Source organism: Pogona vitticeps, chromosome 2 (assembly GCF_051106095.1).
Source record: "Pogona vitticeps strain Pit_001003342236 chromosome 2, PviZW2.1, whole genome shotgun sequence".
Taxonomy (NCBI): domain Eukaryota; kingdom Metazoa; phylum Chordata; class Lepidosauria; order Squamata; family Agamidae; genus Pogona; species Pogona vitticeps.
This window is the reverse complement of record NC_135784.1, coordinates 57,096,605-57,117,942: the sequence shown is the minus strand read 5'-3', so window position 1 is coordinate 57,117,942 and position 21,338 is coordinate 57,096,605. Positions and strand designations below refer to the sequence as shown.

The window sequence follows — 21,338 nt, the reverse complement described above, 5'->3', positions numbered from 1 at the left end:
TCTGTCTTAGTTACATGGAGATGACCTCCATCCCTCCTGTTCTTTTATAACACAAAACACCTGCCCTTATGCTATGCATAGGTTTAGAGGTGCTGAAAGTATAGACACTTATTACAACGGAACAGAATTATTTTTGAATTTAATAAACATGTGCAATCTTCCTTAACACAAGGAGACAACCCTGCCAAGCACGTCCCTTTTGACTATCAAACTGACATTTGTTTAACTTGTCCTGTTGCTTTCTTCTTTGAAAAGAAATGTTTTAATCCAGAAGAAATGCTGAGGCATCTTTAAATCCCTTAGACCAAAAAGTGCTGATACATTTGTAGTGAGTGTTATTGGCCATGCCAGTTCTGAACTCCCAAATGATGTGTGTATTGTTGACCATTTCATTTTTAAAAAGTGTTTTAAGAACATGCCATTCTAAGTTTCAATGGAACCATTTGTCCACCAGAGCTGTCACTGAAGTATTTCCAGAAGGCTAGCAGTGTTAGAACATTTCAGCAAAACTAAGTCTGGTGGTACCTTTTAAGACTAAAAAAAATAATTTTTGTTAGCTTCTGGGGCCTCCCTGGAAATGTTGAATTAAAACTGCAATCTGAAGCTACCTGTGAAATATTCACAAGTACTTTGATGTAACTGGACTGAAGTATCAGTTAAACTGGGAATCACTGGATTTAAGCTATTGTATTCCTTGGAATATTCTTCATCTTGACTCGTGGCATAATCTGCAATCTGTAAGAGTACTAGTTCAAAAATAACTGAAGAGAATATTTAATGTGATCAAGACTTTTCTTTGTGATGGTTGCTGTGGATTCATTCTTAGTTTTTTACTGAGAAAAAATAAGTGAGGAGGAGATATACAATAATGTAATGTTTAAAAATAGAGAAGGAATAGTTCTTTGTTTTCTTGTGTCAATTGTTCAAACTGTTGAAAAACTGGCACTTTTTTGGTTTAAAGTTAGCTTGTTTCCATTGACCGTAGTCAAGATTAACCGCAGTTTGTCTAGCCAACATGACAAGGGGCAGTTTTCAAAAAGGGAAGTGAAAATCGTCCAAATACTTCTTTGGCATTGCTGCAAGCGAATGGGAGAGAATGCTTTACATCTGAACGGTCCATAAGAAGTTGCTATTTTTCACAACATATACTGATCACCTAGAGCAGTGGTCTGGGAACAGGGGTAAATTACCCCAAATGGGGTAAAAATGAAAATGCTAGGGGTAATGGGCAGAGCCTACCTTGTAGGATTTTGAGCATAAGCTTGCTAGCATGTGAAATGAGTGCAATTGTACAGTAGTTGGAACATTCTTCGGCATTTCCCTTCTTTGGGATTGGGATGTAGACTGATCTTTTCCAATCCTCTGGCCACTGCTGAGGATTGGATAAAATGATGATGATAAAAAAAAATAGTACACTGGTCTTTGATATTGGGCTGTGGAACCAGGGTGGGTGACATGACCTTTAGTCTGGTTTGTTCCTTTTTGCACACCACACAGAGAATGATTAAAGTGGTAGGAAATGCCCTTCCAACTCTTTGTTTGCTGTCTCTAGCAAGCATGTCATTGCTAGCACCATTCTGGAAGCCATTGATGGTGATTAAATCCTCTGAGTTAGCAAAAAATTAATGCAACTTGCTAGGCACGTTGGACACTTTACTACTCCCTATAGCACCCCGTGGCTGGAGTGCAATGTGTTCCAGCAGAAATAGTGCACATCTTTATTAAATTTGGTGCATCCTGCTAGTTTGGTACATAGCCTGGCAGCCATTGATACTTATGATATATGCTGTGTAGATTCAATAATATTTTGAATTCAAATAATGTATGATTTCCTTCCTTTCAAATCAAGGGGGTAATGTCGGCATATATAAATTTTTTGGGGGGGTAAAAGGTAAAAAAGTTCCCTGACCCCTGACCTAGAGTCTGCAGCTGAAATAAAACAAAAGTGTTGATTGAGCTGGAGTTTCAGTTCTATTAGATTTGGAGGGAAATCTGCCTTGTCTCTTGAAGTACCCAATCAAGGACTTCAGTTCCCGCTCCTGGTTGGGCTTTAGTTAAAATGGATACACATCTCTAAAAACCATGCATCCTGTATTAATACTATAGGTTATGTTAGAAGTGTTTGTTGTATTTTTAGAATGTTATTTGATGTTATAATTTAGTATGATGCTTGACATTTACAGTTGGATATCACAAATTGTATGCCATAAAATGTTTAAAGTAAAGAGTTCTCAAATAAAAACAAAACATTGGCCAATATTCCCTTGGGAGCAAGTACAGCATAATGATTCACCCAAGGAGATGGCTTGTTGTAACACTAGTAGAAATCACCTGCTTGAAAGCAACCAGGCGTCTCCTTCCACAGGATGGTACTAAATACACACTTGCACATGCTTTGGAAAACCATTTCAGGGATTGCTGTGTGAGCCATAACAATTGTGTGAACCTGTTCAAAACTGAGAAAAGTCTCTCAATACAATTTGCAGCTCATTTATAACTTGAGTGCAAACAGGCCACCTAGCATAGAAGTAAACTTGATCCCTAGATAATTAATCAATGTTCATTTTCCAGAATTTACAATAGAAAATTGTTTGCTTTTCTGCCGACACAATATTTAAGGTTAATAGTGCAGAGTTAGACACATTTATCTTGTATCCTAGAATTGTGACATATAAAGTAAATACATCAAAAAGTATTCTCAGAGATGGCCTTATGTTATTTTGCAGGAACAATGATATTATGCAGTATTTGAACGCTGACCTTTGGCTTTTCTTTTATTAGGTATAGTGGATTAGGAACAATCTAATAAATGTTTTATGTGTGTATCAGTTACTGTATGCAAAATGTCATCCACAATATTTAAATGAAAAATAAATGTCCCTATTTATGTGGTTCTATGTGGCTATATAGAATGAGTATTGCAAACACAAACATTACAAATACACATACGCATGCGCGTGCGCACATGCACACACACACGGACACGCACACACCAAAACAATAACAAAACAGTGATATAACACAGCCCAGAACTGTGTGGAAACTCGTCAGAGGGAGATCCAATTGGAAATAAGGAGGTATTTCCTGATGTTGAGAACCATTAAGCAGTGGAACAGCTTGCCTCTCTCTTCAAGAGAAGATTGGACAGCCATATGTCTAGGATGGTATGAGGTTTCCTGCCTTGGGCAGGGGGTTGGACTAGAAGATCTCCAAGGTCCCTTCCAACCCTACAACGATAACAAAACTGGATGCTACAATTTGTACCTCTAGGGTCTTTTCATCGGCACCAGAGCTGGAATTACTTGTAAAAGCAAAAAAGAATGCAATTGTCTCTTTGAAGGCAAGTAAAAGCAAAGTCCCAATTATAGTTATCAAGTGTGGTAAGGCATCTACAACATAAGGGAATCAACTCCAAGTATACCATCTCTAAAGTCCTAAACCAAAGTGGCAAGGGTCTTATTAGCATCCATGGGAATAGCAGTTTCTGCCTCCCCAGTTCTCCCACTCTTTCAGGCTGAAATCTTGAAATCACAGCCCCTTCCTATGATTTCCCCACCCATTGGACCCATTAGTCCAGAGGGGTTACACTTAATTTTTAAAAGTGTTACCAACCTGATAAATCTTTCCTCCATGTTAGGCTTCTATGTGTATTATTTTCCTTATTCTAAGTTACTCAACTTATTTTATGACTTATTAAGAATTATGAAGGACCAGAAAAAAGGCATAGTATGTAATTAAGTTATTAAAAAGATTCCTATCAAACCTCTCCTGAAAAGATTTCTATATTACGAACAATTTTAACATAATGCAACTTTTGGTGGCCTACTAATATAGGAAAATAAATTGACTCAACACAGCTTTCTTCCATCAAGCCTTTGATCAAAATTTACTTTCCCGGAAGATCTGTAGTAACATGTAATCTATTTCCCCCTTAATACCAGTTAATACACTTCTACTTTTTGTATTAAAGTATGCTCAGAAAGTAGCTTTTGTAAAGAAGCATATATCATCCTTATTATGTGTCTGTTTTGCATGAGAGGAATATGTACAAAATCCTTTCAAAATATCAGATTAGCTCCCCCACCCCCCCGGATTTGTTCAACTTTGTATTTATGCACTTGCCTGGTAGCCATAGGAGAAAAAATAGCTGTAGAAGATTCAGGAAAATGCAAGAGATGCTACACAGAAACAAGTGAGTGAGCTGGCAAAAAAGCGATGGAGCAATCTGTTCTTTCACTATGCCAGTCATACAAATCAGGGAGACTGCCAGAGAAGGAAGGTCCCCTACAACCAGCTTTCAAATGCAGTAGGCTGTTCTGTCCCTCTTCTTCCAGCTCCCAGCAGGCTAGTAAATATAGTACATATTTTTGTAGACTAATAAATTTTGTACGTGTACTTGCAGGGCTGCATTATTTTGTTCACTAACATTTAAAATGTTTTAGTGTGCATATCATTTTATTTGGCTTTTACATTCTTTGTGGTCTTAGTTACTTATACCTCTGCACAGCCACATCCAGAAACAACTTCTGCTGAGTAGATGTTTTTGGTGGGAATCCCAACCCCACTGTCCCATGCCTCAATGTACCTCAACTTAAGTGCCTCGATTTAATCATTTCTGGTGCCTGAGTGACAGCATTTAGGACGTTCTTCAAAAAAATCTCTGCACACACTGTGTACTATAGTTTGCTTTCTGTTGTTTTTGTTGGCTTTCATTATGTTTTCTGGTTGTTTCACTCCTCCACACCCACCGTTGCCTTTGTGTAAGCCATTGGCTCATTCTTACTGCCTCTAAGGCCCTTTTAAAGAAGTGTACCACATGCAGAAGAAAGGTGCCCTCGCAGGTGGTTGCTCGAGTAAAAAAAAAATTTAATCTTGGGGAGACATCTCGCTTGCCATCCTGTTCTGTTTGTAAAAATTCATGAAACAGGGCCTTAAAACAGGCAGTCTAAATTGAGTCTTTTTATTTGGAAAGAATCCCTAAAAATCTGTAGAGGAGGCTGCCATCAGTTGGCCCCTGCGCAATGCTTCCAAGAGGATATGGAAGGAAACATTCTTCTCACAGGCTTTGGCCTCAGTCCCGTCTCTTGTTTCCTCATCACCATCTTCCATATCTGTAATATCAAAGCCCTTGGTGCTTTCGAATCTTCTGTGTTCTGTATTTCCTTTGGTTTCGACTTTGGCTAGGACACGACTATTCTTCCATGTCTCCCTTCCTTTCTGGTCTGCCTCTGATTCCGCCTAACCTTTGTTTGGTTTGGCAGCTTAGCTTCATTGAAATATTGTCTGTTGGATTTGTATCATCTTTGACTCTTCTCCTCCTTGTCTGCAATCTGTATTTTCTTCTGTCTTTGCCACTGCAGCCCATCACTGCCTCATACAGTGTTGTTACACTTGGTGAACCACATATACTGTACTTTACCACACATACTTTAATCACCATCCATCCATTAAGTGTATGGCATAGAGTGAAAACTCCCTTTCCCCAATAGGAGAATTTTGGTTAACTCATCTATCTTCGGATCTTCAAGAAGGGATTGCTTCAGAGAAAGGGTGGTTTCCCGCCCTTTCTTCCTGCCTTTTTGCACATATCATGGTCTCCCATGGTGGCGGGCAAGCCCTGGGAGACCTCCCTTGGGGTCCTGGCCGCCACGATCGGCACCTTTGGAGCTCTCAAAGGGCTTCCCCCCCGACATCGGAGAAATCCCTTTGAGAGCTCCAAAAGCAAAAAGGCAGGGAGAAAGGGTGGGAAATTGGAATTTCCAGCCCTTTCCTCCTGCCTTTTTGCCTTTTGAAATGCTGGAACAGATTAATTCTGTTCCCATGCATTTCAATGGGAAATGGTACTTCGACGTACGAATGTTGTTCCAAAACGGATTAAGTTCGTAAGTCGAGGTACCACTGTACTGTATTCCTATTGCAATTTAACTGTCCTGTTGTTGATACCTCAGTTTTGCTCTTCGGCATCATTTCTGTGATTTCAAGTATTTCTCTTTGGACTAGCAACTGCCCCCCCCCCCCGTATGTACCAATTACATGGCACTGGTAATACCTTTTTTGTCATCAAGTGGAACAATTGGATTCCAAATTAAAGCTACACAACTGTAATACAGTTTGCTCATTTCCACCTACTCCAGTTTAGGCTCATTTGCACATTCAGTTGGGAACACAAATGCAAGATATGACTTTTGTATCCAATTCTGATAAATCCATGTAGAGAATGTCTCTTCCCATCCTTGCCATGGGAGTTGTTCTTCAGTAGCCTTGTCCATTAATCTCAGTTACCTTCCTTTTTCGGATGGTTACTTCATTGTAAAAGTTTTCAAATTCATCCCGGATGGTCCCAAAAAGACTTTGATGCTTTTCAGCTCCTGGTTGTTCTCTTCAGTATCTAGGTGTCTGAGGTGGTTTCTGCCTTGGAGAAAAATGATCCAAGTTGCAACAGACAACATAACCACCATATAGTACATGAAGAAACAGAACGACATGTGTTTGTCTTTTCTGCTTTGCCAGCCATGTCAGCTGTAATACTCACACATCCCTCTTCATATATGCCCCATAGCCATTCACATGACTGGCTTAGACAATGGCTCAGGCCTCTTTTATCTAATTGCTCCCTTTCCTCTCATCCTTAGTTATCATCAGAGTGAGGGAAGAGCATGTCGGTACAACTCTGATCATCCCACGATGACCATACCGGTCTTGTTTATAGTTCTTCTGCCCTTGTCTGGCTGCCAATTCTATCATCATCCACTCAGGTGGGACTGCCTGACACCACATATTTTCTTATCCAAATTTAACTATAGGGAGGTGAAACTGCTATGTTGTCTTAGGTTTTCTGGGTGCTTATCTTATAAAACCTCATACTTACGTTATAAACCTGCTACTATGTTTAAATAAATTTGCTACTATATTTATATAAACTTTATTTAATTATAAACTTGCTACTACCTTTAAACTTACTACTTGCACCACCTATAAACTTACCTATAAACTTACTACTTGCACCACCTTTAAATGCAGTGCCCAATTTTTGTACCGATGAAGTTTTCATTAAAAGTTTAAAGAGAGGTATTCACAATTTGACTTGAAATTATTGTGACTTTGAAGGGAAATTAAGCACTCTTGTTAATGGAACAAAGGGCATGAAAAAATAAACAGGAGAAAATAAAAGGAATACTTTGAAGTCTGTTTGGCTAATAGAATTCTTTCATCTAGTGCAGTAGCTAGACAGAGCTGATGAAACAGCTATCCATTTTCCTCAGCTAATTCAACTGATATTACTTGATGTCATTGGCTGTTGTACAGTGCAATGCTCATTTGTAAGCACAATGATGATTCATTAGAGGTTGACAGAAGAGATTGGTTAATGATTTTACATAAGCACTTAGGTGTGTAGTCTTCTGACTTTGGTTTGAAATTGTAAGTTTCAATTTTAAGTGTGTGCTAATCAGTTGTTTCTTTTCATAGGAGAATATAGGACCTTTCCAGATACAAACATCTCTTTTCACTTGGATTCTATATGGATTTCAGTGCAGATCTTACTAGCATATTATGAATCACATTCCTAAAGAGCATAACATTATATGGTTTTCATTTCAGCAATGCACTAAACCTCAGTGCAGAGTTTGAACATGTAGCTTTTAGGGATATCAAATTATTTAAGAATGCCGAAAGGATAAATTTTGCTCTACTTGCAGTCTAGGAAACATGGTTTCTTAAAGCATTTTACAATGATTTGTCAAAATTTGGGATTTTAACTATGTATTCTCCTACTCAGAGTGATCCTGTAGATTATGACTGTCGCTTTAATAAAAGCAGTTCCCAAGGGGAAAAGAAAAAACAAAAGAACAAAAGAAGAGTAAAAATGCATTTGAGAACATGCTTGTAGTTTATTTGGACAGGAGGGGAGGTTCTCACTTAACACATTTGAAACATCTATACATTAGTGAAGGTTGATTTATAACGGCTGCCAGTAATATGTGTACTTAGAGAATGCAGGTTATGTTTACTAGAATCATTCCCTATCCTGAACCACTGACTAATCATTTTTTTGAATTAGAAAACCCCCCATCCCAAGGCTTTTTCGAAAAAAGTTACTGCCTGAATTTAATAATTTTCTGTTGTACTTACATCTAGCACAACTAACTAGTCAGTGTTATTTTTATTATAACGTGTCTTTTGTGTAGAAGCTATTGCAGCTATGGAGCACATGAAGAATGTAGCTCATGTAATTCACTTTTGTCCCATGGATCAACAAAAGCATCCTGCCCCCAGGATGAGATATCTCTAAGAACTCTCTACCAAGATATCTCTGAAGATTCTCAGTTATCCAGGAGAGGCCCAGCACAAGAGGGGCAATGGCTCAGGACCACAATTAGCAGTGTTCCTTCATTTGAAGGACAAAGGACAGTCATTTGATGACCAAGATGTACTCATTTTGGACCCAGAAGATAGGTGGTTTGAGAGAGGGTCAGGGAGGCCATACATGTGCATATAGAAAATCCCTCACTCAGCAGGGGTGGAGGCCTTAGATACAATCTGTCTCCTATTATGCTGCCCTTTCATGGTCCCTAGAAAGACTAGGACCACATACATCAGAAAGACCATTGATAACAACCCATGACAATGGCTGGAGAAGGACTGCAGAAGTAGGATTTTCCCTCACCCCAGTCCTTTGTGCTTCTAAAGAGACTGTTCAGACCAGGGGAAAGTAAAACCAGTGTGGAGGATATATCAGGGATCTTCTACCAACTCTCCTCAGACTGAAGAAGCTACTTAGATGAGTAGCAAAACATTTCAACCTAATAAGAAAGAAGTCCAGTTGCCGTGACTCAACTTCCAAATAATCTCTACCAAGATGTGTGAAGAGGGCTAGAAGGGACCTCCTCTGACTAACCTTCGTTACTGTGCTTTTGAGTTTTTTCCAGCAGGCAGGCGGGGGAAGCTTAATAATATAGCAATATTTGTATCTAATTCACATGTGAAAATGCTTACATATGATGTGTCACACCATGTACATACACATTTCAAGTTGGGCAAGACTTGTTTTAAGCTTACAAATTACAGGAAACAAAAAATCTGTTCAATTCATTGTTTTCCTGAATGTTGCTTCACCGCTCCTTTTCCTGTTTTTTCTTCTTCTTTCAGAAATAGACTTCCTGAAAACTTGCAGTCTTTCTTACAACAGTAACTCTGATTAAAGTATTTTTATCTTTTGTTCCATTTCAGAAAATAAAATGTATAGGTCATTGAGAGTTCTGCTGCCCCCACTTCCAGGAGCCCGTTGCCTAAGGAGTCCCCCAGAAAAAAATTCCACAGGTTCCAGCCTGATTTGGTCACTCATGACAGGTTTTATTAAAGGCACAGGGTTAGTCCCTGCTACTCCTTCCCCCACATTCCCAGGGAATTGAATTTCTGGCACTAACTCCCTCAGCATAATGAGTCCGGTTGGGGCCCCAGTGGACTCCGCTGGGGTCCCTGAAAGTTCAGGTTCAGAGAAGCAGACAAGAAATATGAGTCCTGATCTGGGGCACAGTTCTTTCAGGGAGGGCTGGTAAAGGCAACTGATAGGGACTGGGTGTCCTTCCCAGAGCCTCCTTTGCCGCGCCTGTTGCCATTTGTGTGGGTTCAGGTAGAGTGTCATCAGGCAGTGAGGAAGGCAAAGCTAGGCTGATGCCGGATCAGTTTGGGGGGGGGTGTTGCCAGAGCCTCAGGTCCCTAAGTCCTTACATGGCTGAACAGGCTGGGCAGGAGAACGTGGCTCATCCTCTATCCCTACTCGCACATCTGCAGAGGCACAGAAGAAGGGGTCCCAGTGCTCGAATTTTTCTCCCATGTCTCTCCTTCATCTGGCATGGTTGATGACAGCCTTGAGTCCTGCAACTCCTCCCTTGTTATTTCCACTGTGACACCCTTCTCCAGCTGTCCTGAATCCAATAGTGGACCTCACCCATCTGTGGTACAACATTCCTGCTGGCTAGGGGCCTGGGAGGCTCAATCTCTTCCGAGCTCCCCTGGACTTGTGAGGTGGAGCCAGATGGCCTGCTGGGGGCAACTAGAAGTCACTCCGGTCATAAAGAATATATTTTTTAAAAAATGTGGGTTCTATGTCTCCAGTATATCCATCAAAGAAAATGGGATTAAAAGATTTGAGTCAAATTGCCTTTCTTTTTTTACCAAAACAATAATATAATAGTAGTAACGGTACTGTTTTCACTCTCTTATTGCTCGTGCCAAGTTGTATGTATTTACAGTATATCACAGAAGATTACACTGTTATACAAGCTGTATATTCACTGCTTTACATTGCATCCAAATGTCATTTCTTCAATGTTGTCCCATGAAATGATATACTAAAATATTTATGAAATGTGAGGGGGTGTACTCACTTCTGTGATATACTGTACATATATACAAACATGCAGTTCTTTCTTCTGAACTGCGTCTTCTGTTCTCTAGACCCTATACAGCCATGCAGTAGAAGAAATGTGTTCACATCCCTAGGTGCTAACATGGGTTGTTGGAACATCACATTCCTAGGTAATCAGGTTCTTGGGAATTTTGTGGCCCTTTTGTCAGGGATGTAACAGTAGCCCAGTAGGGAGCACTGCGCTGCAACTCTTTTGCTGATCTTCTTTCTCAGCTTCATTAGCAAAGGGATGCTGCAAAATTCTGTAAGTTTAAGATCCTGAACTAGAAAAGCAGGTCAGTGACAAGTCCCAATAATCCGTTCCTCCTGTCATCATCTCCTCAGAGCTTCAAATATATTCCTTTCTTGTCTCCCTTTCCCTTCTTGGATAATAATGGATTATGGAGAAGAAGGCTTCTGCCCTAGAAAGGAATATGAACCATGAAAATGCTTTTTCATAAATGTTGAGGAGTGAAAAAGAAAACACCCTCAAATCAAGGTGAACAAAATAGAGATGACAACAGAAAATGAAAGTTTCTTATTAATGAATAATTGGATTATTATAGTCTGTACAGCTAGGGACGTGGTGGCGCTGTGGGCTAAACCGCAGAAGCCTGTGCTGCAGGGTCAGAAGACCGGCAGTCGTAAGATCGAATCCACACTATGGAGTGAGTGCCTGTTGCTTATCCCAGCTCCCGCTAACCTAGCGGTTCGAAGCATGCAAATGCAAGTAGATAAATAGGGACCACCTCGGTGGGAAGGTAACAGCGTTCCGTGTCTAAGTCGCACTGGCCATGTGACCACGGAAGATTGTCTTCAGACAAATGCTGGCTCTATGGCTTGGAAACGGGGATAAGCGCCGCCCCCTAGAGTCGAACATGACTAGACAAAAAATTGTCAAGGGAAACCTTTATCTTTATCTATAGTCTGTACAAGTTGATAACCACACAAGTTAATGTCATAATTTGTCACCCCTGGTATAGAACAATCCTATCAAACACCCAATATTAGTCATATAATCTTGGACAAAAGTTGAAAACAACCTGTACATCCTGTTACCACTTGAATACCAGCACTGGGCTGTTGTTGTTGTTTAGTCATTTAGTCATGTCCGACTCTTCATGACCCTATGGACCAGAGCACGCCAGGCCCTCCTGTCTTCCACTGCCTCCCAGAGTTGGGTCAAATTCATGTTGGTAGCAGCATTGGGCTAGCCTCATCAAAAAGGCAGTCTTTAGGAAAGTCTCAACTAAATAAATGGCATAGTAATATGGTGGAACTTGCAGTGGGGAAACTCACACCCTTTTACAAAATAAAAATAAAAAATGAAATGAATTCTGAGAAAATAATTACAACATAATTGTTGCTGTTGTTATATGCCATCATGTGGAACACAGCCTATAGCTACCATGATGTCAGGGTACGTGAAATTTTCAAATACAGTTGTGCCTCGCTTAACGATTGCCTCACTTAACGAGGAAATTGCTGTAGGATTAGGTTTTTGCAATCGCTTTTGCGATCGCAAAATAATGGTTTAAATGGGGTTTTTTTTGTTTAACGATGATCGGTTCCCTGCTTCGGGAACCGATTTTCGCTTTACGACGATCAGCAAACAGCTGATTGTTGGGTTTAAAAATGGCCGCTGGCTGAAGAAAATGGCCCCCCACTGTTTTTTAGGACGGATTTCTCGCTTTACAGGGACCGAAAATGGCCGCCATATGGATGATCTTCGCTGGACGAGCAGGTATTCAGTCCACTGGAACGCATTGAACAGTTTTTAGTGAGTTTCAATGGGTTTTTTTATTTCGTTTGACGATGTTTTCACTCTACAGCGATTTTGCTGGAACGAATTAACATCGTCAAGCGAGGCACCACTGTAACAGCTTTACCAGTGCCAGCCCCTGCCCCCCAGTGAGTATCCATGGCCAAGCAGGGATTTGAACCTGGATATCCTGAGGCCTAGTCTTTCACTCTGTCCACTAAACTGGTTCTCAAATATCCACAGATAAATCCACCAGAGAATCAATTAGATGTAAAGCCAAACAATTTTAAATGTATTTATTCTGCCTTATCTATTATCTCAATGTGTTGCCACTTTCATGCATTCCACATGGCAGTCTCTTACCCTTCTTACATTTTCTGTGCTATCTTATGGAGAAGTTAGAAGAGGAAGTCACTGTGCCTTACAGAAAAAAACTTTATCTGTATTGAAAAAGGCACAAGAATATAAACAGCTAAGAGAAGATGACATTTGAAGAAATATGCCAAAAGTCGTATCCCACATATTGTTATCTTTTATATTGTAGATTACTCATGCATTCCACTGCTGTACTTTGTTTTCCCTTGAAGTACATGGCTATTTGTTAAATTATATGCTTTGATTTGGGATAAACGAAAACTTTTCAAATGGATACAAGATTGGGATGTGTGCATTATGCCCCCAGCAGAGAACAGGTTTCCCTCTACTGAAAGTTTTTTCCCAGTGGACCTTTTCCCGTAGGTGTGAGTAGCTACCATTGAGATGGTGAGAGAGTAACATTGCATTGGACAACATTGTGGGGTGGAAACAAACTTGTACTTTGCCCCTAATTCCATATAGTTGAGGTTCAAAGACCTACGTATTTTATACCTTTCTTTGACATCCCTATAAATCATAGAACTTCTCTCTCTCTCTCTCTCCCCAACTCTCTGCCCATATATAAATGAAGACATGCACATATTATTATAGAGATGTTAGTTAAGATCAGGTTTTCTAGCTGTTGATATTTTTATGGAAATGCATTAAAGTTGCAAGCTGTACAGCCAGCGCCCTTCAAAGAATGTATCTAGACCTTCTAGTTCAGGAAACAGTTATTTTCACCAGTAATTGCCAAATTCAGAGCTACTAAATAGAAAAAAGCTGCTGTTTATTATTCTTCCAAAGGTCTTTCCTTACACACATTTTTGAAATAGTCAACGTGCAATTGTTTTCATTTTGTAGTTTGCTTTCTCCATATGCTTTGCCAAGGTAACATTCTTGTTACAGTGATGTTGTTGTTTTTTTCGAGCTATACATCCTCCATTGTTTTAGTCATTGCAGAAGAAAAGGGGTGCAATAATTTAATATGTGCCTCTTGAACTTAGTAAGGCACACACCAATACAAATCAGAAAGTCTGCCATTTCCTAGTAACTATCCTTTCATCTTTCGCACTGCAAGAGCCATTGGCCTGCCATTAAGGGCATTTTTCTCTATATATACCTGTTAAATGCTTTTCTTGTCTGGCTAACAGGTTTCTTCATGTCTGGTGTTTTATTTACACCGGTGTCTTTTGCTTGGTGTACCATCTCATTCATAAGATTCACATAACCTACCTTCAGAGAATAGTGAATGTAGACAAGAATCAACATACCCTTCATATCAGCAGAGGGCCTTTTGCACTCCGTAGTCTCGAACAAATTGCTCAGTCTGATGGTTGTTGTGGGTTTTTCAGGTTCTTTGGTCATGTTCTGAAGGTTGTTCTTCCTGACGTTTCGCCAGTCTCTGTGGCCAGCATCTTCAGAGGACTGGAGTAGGAACTCTGTCCGCGCTCTGTTGCTGTTTGTTGGATAGTTGTATATTTATAGCTGTGGGAACAGCTTTTGTCTTTTTTCAGGAGATAGGGTGATCAGCATGTTTTTTGTTGTGATAAGAGGGGAGAAATTATCTGTCACTGTGATTGATGGGTGTCGTTAGCTGGTCTTTTTTGTGCGGTGATCCATGGTCCTTGTGGCTGGGTAGAGTTCATTGACCTTTTACAGGCTGTATTTTTCAATATTGGGAGCCAGGCAGTGTTTCGTTTTAGGCCTTCCTTTTTGTTGAATGTGGCAAACAGCCCCGCCCGCACCTGTCCGTCACAGCTGAACAGGGGAGTAGGAGCCAATGAGAGGTCAGAAGGTGGAGCCAAGGGGGGAAGGGGCTGGATATAAAGGCTGGTGTATGGAGCCTGAGGGAGATTCTGTGAGTGAGAGACAGTGTGAAACTTAAAAGTGAACTTAGAGTGAGTTAGAGGTCTGTAAGAATGCTGAATGGAACAGAGAGTTGATAGCATTTTAAAGTTAAAGTAGAATTGACTTAGATACAAGTGATTAGCAACCTGTGATTCACCTATTGAGTAATATCCTATATGAACTTCCCTGATCTAATAAATAACTTAAGTTTTAAAAGCACACATGTCTCCTTGATTAAATGGTATTGAAGCAGCAATACCTGGTGGCAGCGAAGAAAGAAGAAGAGCGAGAACCTTGTGAAGACCTGATTGAATAGGGGCTTCAGAGGAGATTGCCACATAGAAGTTCTGTTGATGTTTATGAATTTCAATGGCTTCCTTGTGCAGTCTAACATAATGATTGCTGGTGTTGTCCAGTTCTTCAGTATTTTGAAATAGAATTTCATGTCCAGCTTGTTTTAGGGCATGTTCAGCTACTGCTGATTTTTCCAGTTGAGACTGGCGAAACATCAGGAAGAACAACCTTCAGAACACGGCCAAAGAACCCGAAAAACCCACAACAACCCTCAGATCCCGGCTGTGAAAGCCTTCAAGAATACATTGCTCAGTCTGATGTTTACCTTGTTTTTCCATCTATTTTGAAAGGAGTCAGGTTGTGTTTGCAAAGGCAAGAACCTTGGCTTGATAGACTAACTGTAAACTTTTATAGCCATTTTGCTCCTGTCTTTTGCTGGGGGATATACAAGGCAGGGGATATATAAGGGACGTGGTGGCGCTGTGGGCTAAACCGCAGAAGCCTGTGCTGCAGGGTCAGAAGACCAAGCAGTCGTAAGATCGAATCCACGCGACGGAGTGAGCGCCCGATGCTTGTCCCAGCTCCCGCCAACCTAGCAGTTCGAAAGCATGCAAATGCGAGTAGATAAATAGGTACCATCTCGGTGGGAAGGTAAACAGTGTTCCGTGTCTAAAATCACACTGGCCATGTGACCACGGAAAGATTGTCTTCGGACAAACGCTGGCTCTATGGCTTGAAGAGCGGGATGAGCGCCGCCCCCTAGAGTCGGACACGACTGGACAAAAAATTGTCAAGGGGAACCTTTACCTTTACCTTTATACAAGGCAGGATGAATACTAACTACATTGCATATAAATGTGGGAGTACAGTATTCTTTATTGCACTCACACAAACCAAGATTTGTTAGCCAACAACAAAGCCTAGTTTAAAGCTGGCTTACAGCTCTGGCTTGTCTGGACAGAATAAACCATAATCTGGTATTTGGGTGTAAAGTGAGTATTTCCCCTCTCATTATTTATCAACTTGCATAAAACAATAAGTGAAACAAATATAAATAGAATAAACGTATCAGACCTGGCTTCTTCACGTAGTGGTTGATTAAGCCAGGATTCTTGGCTTGGTACTATATGTTGGAGTTTTTAACAGCCTTGCATGCTGCCTCTAATATGTGTGGCTGGGAAGGACTTTTTTGGGTTGAGGGGACTGCCAATCAATCCAGCAGTAAGCCAGCATTCCCTCCTGCTTCTGACTTCAAGGAGAGCCCCAACTCTCTGCTCTGTCTCTCTTTTCCTCTGTTTAGTTTGTTGAAATCTTCTGCTGAAAGCAGTCCTGTTTGTCAGTTTGCTGTTCTGTAAGTAATGAATGTTTTTATTCCTTCTCTTGCTAATATCTCAGAGTGAATTACTGAGAGTGTAAGTGCCAGTTAATAAGAAAAGGGGTGGGTGACTCTGGGGAACTTGACGCCATTCTGCCCTTTGAATCCTTGCACTTCTGCTGCACAGCTAGAGTAAAATAACCCAAAATTCAAAATCCTGTAAACTATATGAGAATGCTGCATATCAGGTAGTTGAACCAGTAAAGTCCCATAACCAAGGTTCCTTATTAGCCACACATGCACAGCTTTCTTCCTCCTCCACACAGTGATTGTGTTCAACTCCTTTGGTTCCAGTTGCAATGGAACCCTGCATGCAATGGGAGCAGAGTTGTGTATGCATGCAGAGATGAAGTTGTGTGTGAGAGAAAGGTGGAGCCCCACCCAGCAGGGCTGAAAATTAGAGGGCATGTTGCCCAGAACAATGAGTGGAACCTGTCAGTTTAGTCTGGTACTGTACCTGGTTTGGTATCTGTATATTAAGGCATTAATTGTTAAGACTAGATGCTAAATCTTCAGCATGAATAACATGGTGAAAGAGAAATTAAAATATATAAATATTTGGCTAAATTAGGAAGAGATTATTGTGCATAATAAAGGAAATTGTGTTGCCGAGTTACAAAAAGAAATATAAATATTGAGTCAGTGATGGGGATGGCCTTTTTTTTGTCAACTTAAAGAATGTGGAACTGCAAAATATATTTTCCAGAGATCTTCACATTATCTATTCTGTTTGGTCTTTTGTAAACTCTGTCCTACCGTTAAGCTTTTTGGCATTTGTTCTAGTACAAAAGGTTTTTAAATTGGTCTTTTGCATCATGCCTTAGTGTGACTTACAGAGTCAGTTGACTCCTGGCCTAATGCCTAGTGGGATAAGGAAGAAATGAACATTTTTTTTCTCTTTGGATAAAGCACACACTATAGTTAGTATCATAGAATAATGGAATTGGAAGGGGCCTATCAGGCCATTGAGTCCAACCTCATGCTGAATGAAGGAAACCGAATCAAAGTATATCTGTCAGATGACTGTCTAATTCTCTCTTGAATGCTTCCAGCATCAGAGTGATCGCCACCTCCCAAGGTAATTATTTCCATTGTCATACTGCTCTAACAGGAAGCTTTTCTTGATTTAAATGTGACTTCCTGTAACTGAATCCCATTACATATTACATATCATCTTTATCATATCTCTCCTTGGTCATATTTTCTCAAGGCTAAATATGCCCAGTTCTTTCAGTCTTTCCTCATAAGGCTTAGTTTCCAGTCCCCCAATCATCTTTGTTGCCCTCCTCTAAACTGTTGCAGTTTGTTGGCATCCTTCTTAAATTGTGGTGTCTAGAAGTGGACACAGTACTCTAGATGAGGCCTAGGTAAAAGTAAAGGTAAAGATTCACCTTGACATTTATTCCAGCCGTGTCTGACTCTAGGAGGCAGTGCTCATCCCTGTTTCCAAGCTGTAGAGCCAGCGTTTGTCCATGCAGGCCTCTAGTTCTTACTGCATTGTTTTCAAGATGCTTGCAGAGTAACTACTGTATAATCTGCTCCAGAATTTTCTCAGGGATTGATGTCAGTCTGACTGGTCTGTAGTTCCCAGGTTCCTCTGTGTTTTCTTTTTGTTTGTTTGTTCTGTTTTGTTTTTGTTTTTATTTTTTGCTGTTTTTGAAGATTGGGACAACATTAGCCCTCCTCCAGTCATCTGGCAGTTCACCCATCCTCCATGATTTCAAGAGGATAACAGAGGTTTGTTTTTTACCCCATTTGTATTAATGCAGATGGTATCAATGAGACAACAAAGCTCACCTTTATTTTGTGCAGGAGTATATCTGACATGTACTGTGACTTCACCTCATTTTCTATTCTTTCTGTTCTTTTGTAACAACTTATATCCTCCAGTTGCTTTATTCCAGTCATGGGAGTCATTCTGCCAAGTTCCAATAATCCCTATCAAGTCATATTTACTCTCCTGAACTTAGATTTCTAGTTCTTTTGGTTTGTTTCCCATACTCCTGGCATTCGTGTATCGACACTTGATACTGTATGATGTGTGGCCTGTTTTCCTTTGTACATTTTTATGAAGATTGGAGGTGCCCAACCTGGGGTTTCCCTTGTTGTTGTCTTACAGTTGCCACACCATATTCCTTCTGGTTTGTCTAGTACAGGCAAGCAAGAGAATGCTTACAAAACTTAAACAGGTGATATTCTCTTAAAGTTCAGTCCTCTTTGTTGCCTAAGTCCTTGTTCGTGCTGCAGTTCTGTTTGGGTTTTATGATGCGTTAATGCTTCCATCCTTCCCTCCCTTCTTCCCCATAGCCATTCTGTCCATTGCCTCCTAGGCTGCAGCATCCTGCCTCCATGTTCCACTGTCATTTCCCTGTTCCCTGTTCAATTACAGTTAGCACCTCACTAGATATCGTGCTTACTGTTTGCCATGGTACTTGTGGTGTACCATCCCACTTGCGTTGTGTGTGTCACTGCTGGAACACTGTAGGAACAATACTTCTTTTAGGGTGGCTTAGTTTGGCTTGTTGGTTTCCTAGCATAAGTCCCATTTCCAGTAAGTTTGTAACTCTACATAGAACTACACAAATAACATTAAAAAGGTGTATATTTCCTGCTAAGTTCTTCAGTGGGTATCTGTACAATAATGCAGTACACATTCTGACCCCATTTCAAGCCCATTTCAAGCCTGCAGACATCATAAGTAGATTCCCTCTGGGTTGATTGGATACTTGGATCCACGCAAGAGTACAACTTAAGCATATTTCCTCAAAAATTTCATCAAGTTCAATTAACCCTGCTTCAGCATATGGCACCTTGCAGCATTGAAAGGGAAGAGGATTTAATGGATGCTTAAATGCAGTAGGATTGTATTGATATATTTAAAAAGTAGCCAACTGTTTCCAAACATGAAGGGCAGAATATTTACTCACGTCAGAAGACAACAAAAATGCCTGAGCTAGTCCTATAAATAAGACAGAAAACAGCAACAGACTTACACAAAATGACCCATTTAGCCCTTTCCAACTCTCTGTGTGGCATATTGCCCATGAGAACAAGTGCACTTGGTACTGATGAATTGATGTGTAAGGCTTCCTCTTCTTTCTGTGGCACCATGAATTTCCATGAAATCTGAAGTGTTGAAAGACAGATTTATAATGTCACTCTTTAACCAAGAGTATACTGTGAAGTTTTCCCATAACAGTTTTCCCATAAAACCAGAAAAATACTGCTCACTGTAGTTTAAATTTGTGGCTGAAATCACTCTACTGTTAATTACTGTTGCGTTTCTGATTTATTTCTGATATCACTATGCTTCATTTAGTAGAAGAGCAAGATAGAACTATTTTTATTATTATGATTTAGGAGGAAAAAGATGCAGTTTGCCCTGTGTGGCAATAGAATTAATGTATTTTGCTCATCACCTGTGGAAAATACTCCATTGATATAAAGGATCTATCCTATTATGTAGCTTCATAACTATCATCAGTAGCATCGGAACTTTCTTCCCTTCAGCGTTTGGCTGCAACCCCCCAGTGGCTGGAACTATACACCTTTGCAATAATTCAGAATAAAGGTATTTACTGTGGGTTAGCTGCAAAAAGGCATAAACCCAACTGCAACTCATACACTGTTTTTATATGTAGTAATGTGAGGATAAAGAAAGTTGACACTGAAGCTGCTTTCTCCATCCTCTTTCCATAGCAGTGGTGGCAGATGGGAGTTTTACTTGTATCATATTCATTCAAAAATAAGGAAATTCTGCCAGATCCCCAAGACTTCTTTTCTTTCTTTCTTTTAGTTCCTCCGTACTTGCCAGCGATAATCGGCGATGTGACAGCCAGGGGCAAAAACTGTGAACTAGTCATCTTTTTGCAGACTTCTCAATTTCTACTTGCTGCTGTCTGATGGGACTCCCTCTGCTCCTCTGTCTCCCATGCCTTGTAAAAGCCAGAGTAGAAAAATGTGGATTGGGCACCATTTCTAAACTGCAGTAGGGCTTGCATCATGTGCAGCTATAAGAGTGACTGCAGATTCCACCTGGTTTTTCTAGAGTGTATAGTCTCAGCCCATGATATCAGAACCCCTTGGCAGCTCCCCAGAGTAAGTTTTCAGAGTGCACTGAGTATTGCAGTACTTAAGGGCTGCGAGAGAGAAGTAATTGCCAATTTTACTGAAGTGGTAGGTTGTACATTATCCATTTATGACCATTTTTTTCCCTTATAGCAACTGCATCTGGTTATGTTTTCCCTCCTCTTGCAAAACAGCTCACAATATTCTTGTGGTAGATCTTTGAGTCAAAAAGAGGTACTATTAATTATTTCCTAACAGTCTGTGTCATAGAGTCATAGAATTGTATAGCTGGAAAGGAACCTAAGGATAACTTAATCCAGTCCGTGACAAAGCAGGAAATACACAGATGAAACCTCATTTACAGATGCCATCCAGCCTTTTCAAAAAACCTTCTGTAAAGGAGAGCCTACCTTCTTCCAAGATGGCAATTCAATTATAGGCGCACTCTTATTGTCAGAAAAAAAATCCCTGATGTTTAGTCAAAATCTCTTTTCTGGTTGTTTGAATCCAGTACTTTGGGTCCTTGCCATCTGGAATGGCAAGAAACAAGCTTGCTTCATTTTCCATGTGACAGCCCTTCAGATATAGATGGCTGTTCTATAACCTCTGTAAATATTTATATTTTATTATATCTACGGCCTCCACCCCTGTTGAGTGAGGGATTTTCTATATGCACGTGTATGGCCTCCTTAGACCAAGAAGATAGGTGGTTTGAGAGAGGAGTCAGTGAGGTCATACTTGTGCATAAAGAAAATCTTTCCCTCATTAGGGGTGGAGGCCTTAGATACAATCTGTCTCCTATTTATCATGCTTCCTTTTCATCCATCCCCAGAAAGATTAGGACCACGTACACCAGAAAGACCACTGTTAATGACTGTTAATGACCCATGACAATGGGTGGAGAAGGACTGCAGAAGTGGGATTTTCATTTACTCCCAGTCCTTTGTCCATCTAAGGAGCCTATTCAGAGGAAGTGAAACCAATGTATATACAGTGGTGCCTCGCTTAGCGATTGCTCCGTTGAGCGATGAAATCGCTTAGCGATGGGGGTTTGGTCATCGCCAGAGCGATCGCTTAGCGATGGCCCCTATGGGGAAAAATCGCTTTGCGATGATTGCGGGAAAGCGATCATGGCAAAGCGACCCTTTTTGCACAGCTGATCGGCGGTTCCAAAATGGCCGCCGGAAAAACAAAATGGCCACCCACTGTTTTGCCTCGCTTTAGAG

At 40.5% G+C, this 21,338-nt stretch overlaps 1 protein-coding gene across 1 annotated transcript in view; it reads left to right on the top strand.

Moving 5' to 3' along the window:
- Positions 1-21,338, top strand: part of PLXND1 (plexin D1) — a 224,745-nt gene that overhangs the window by 31,492 nt on the left and 171,915 nt on the right. The window lies entirely within an intron of this gene.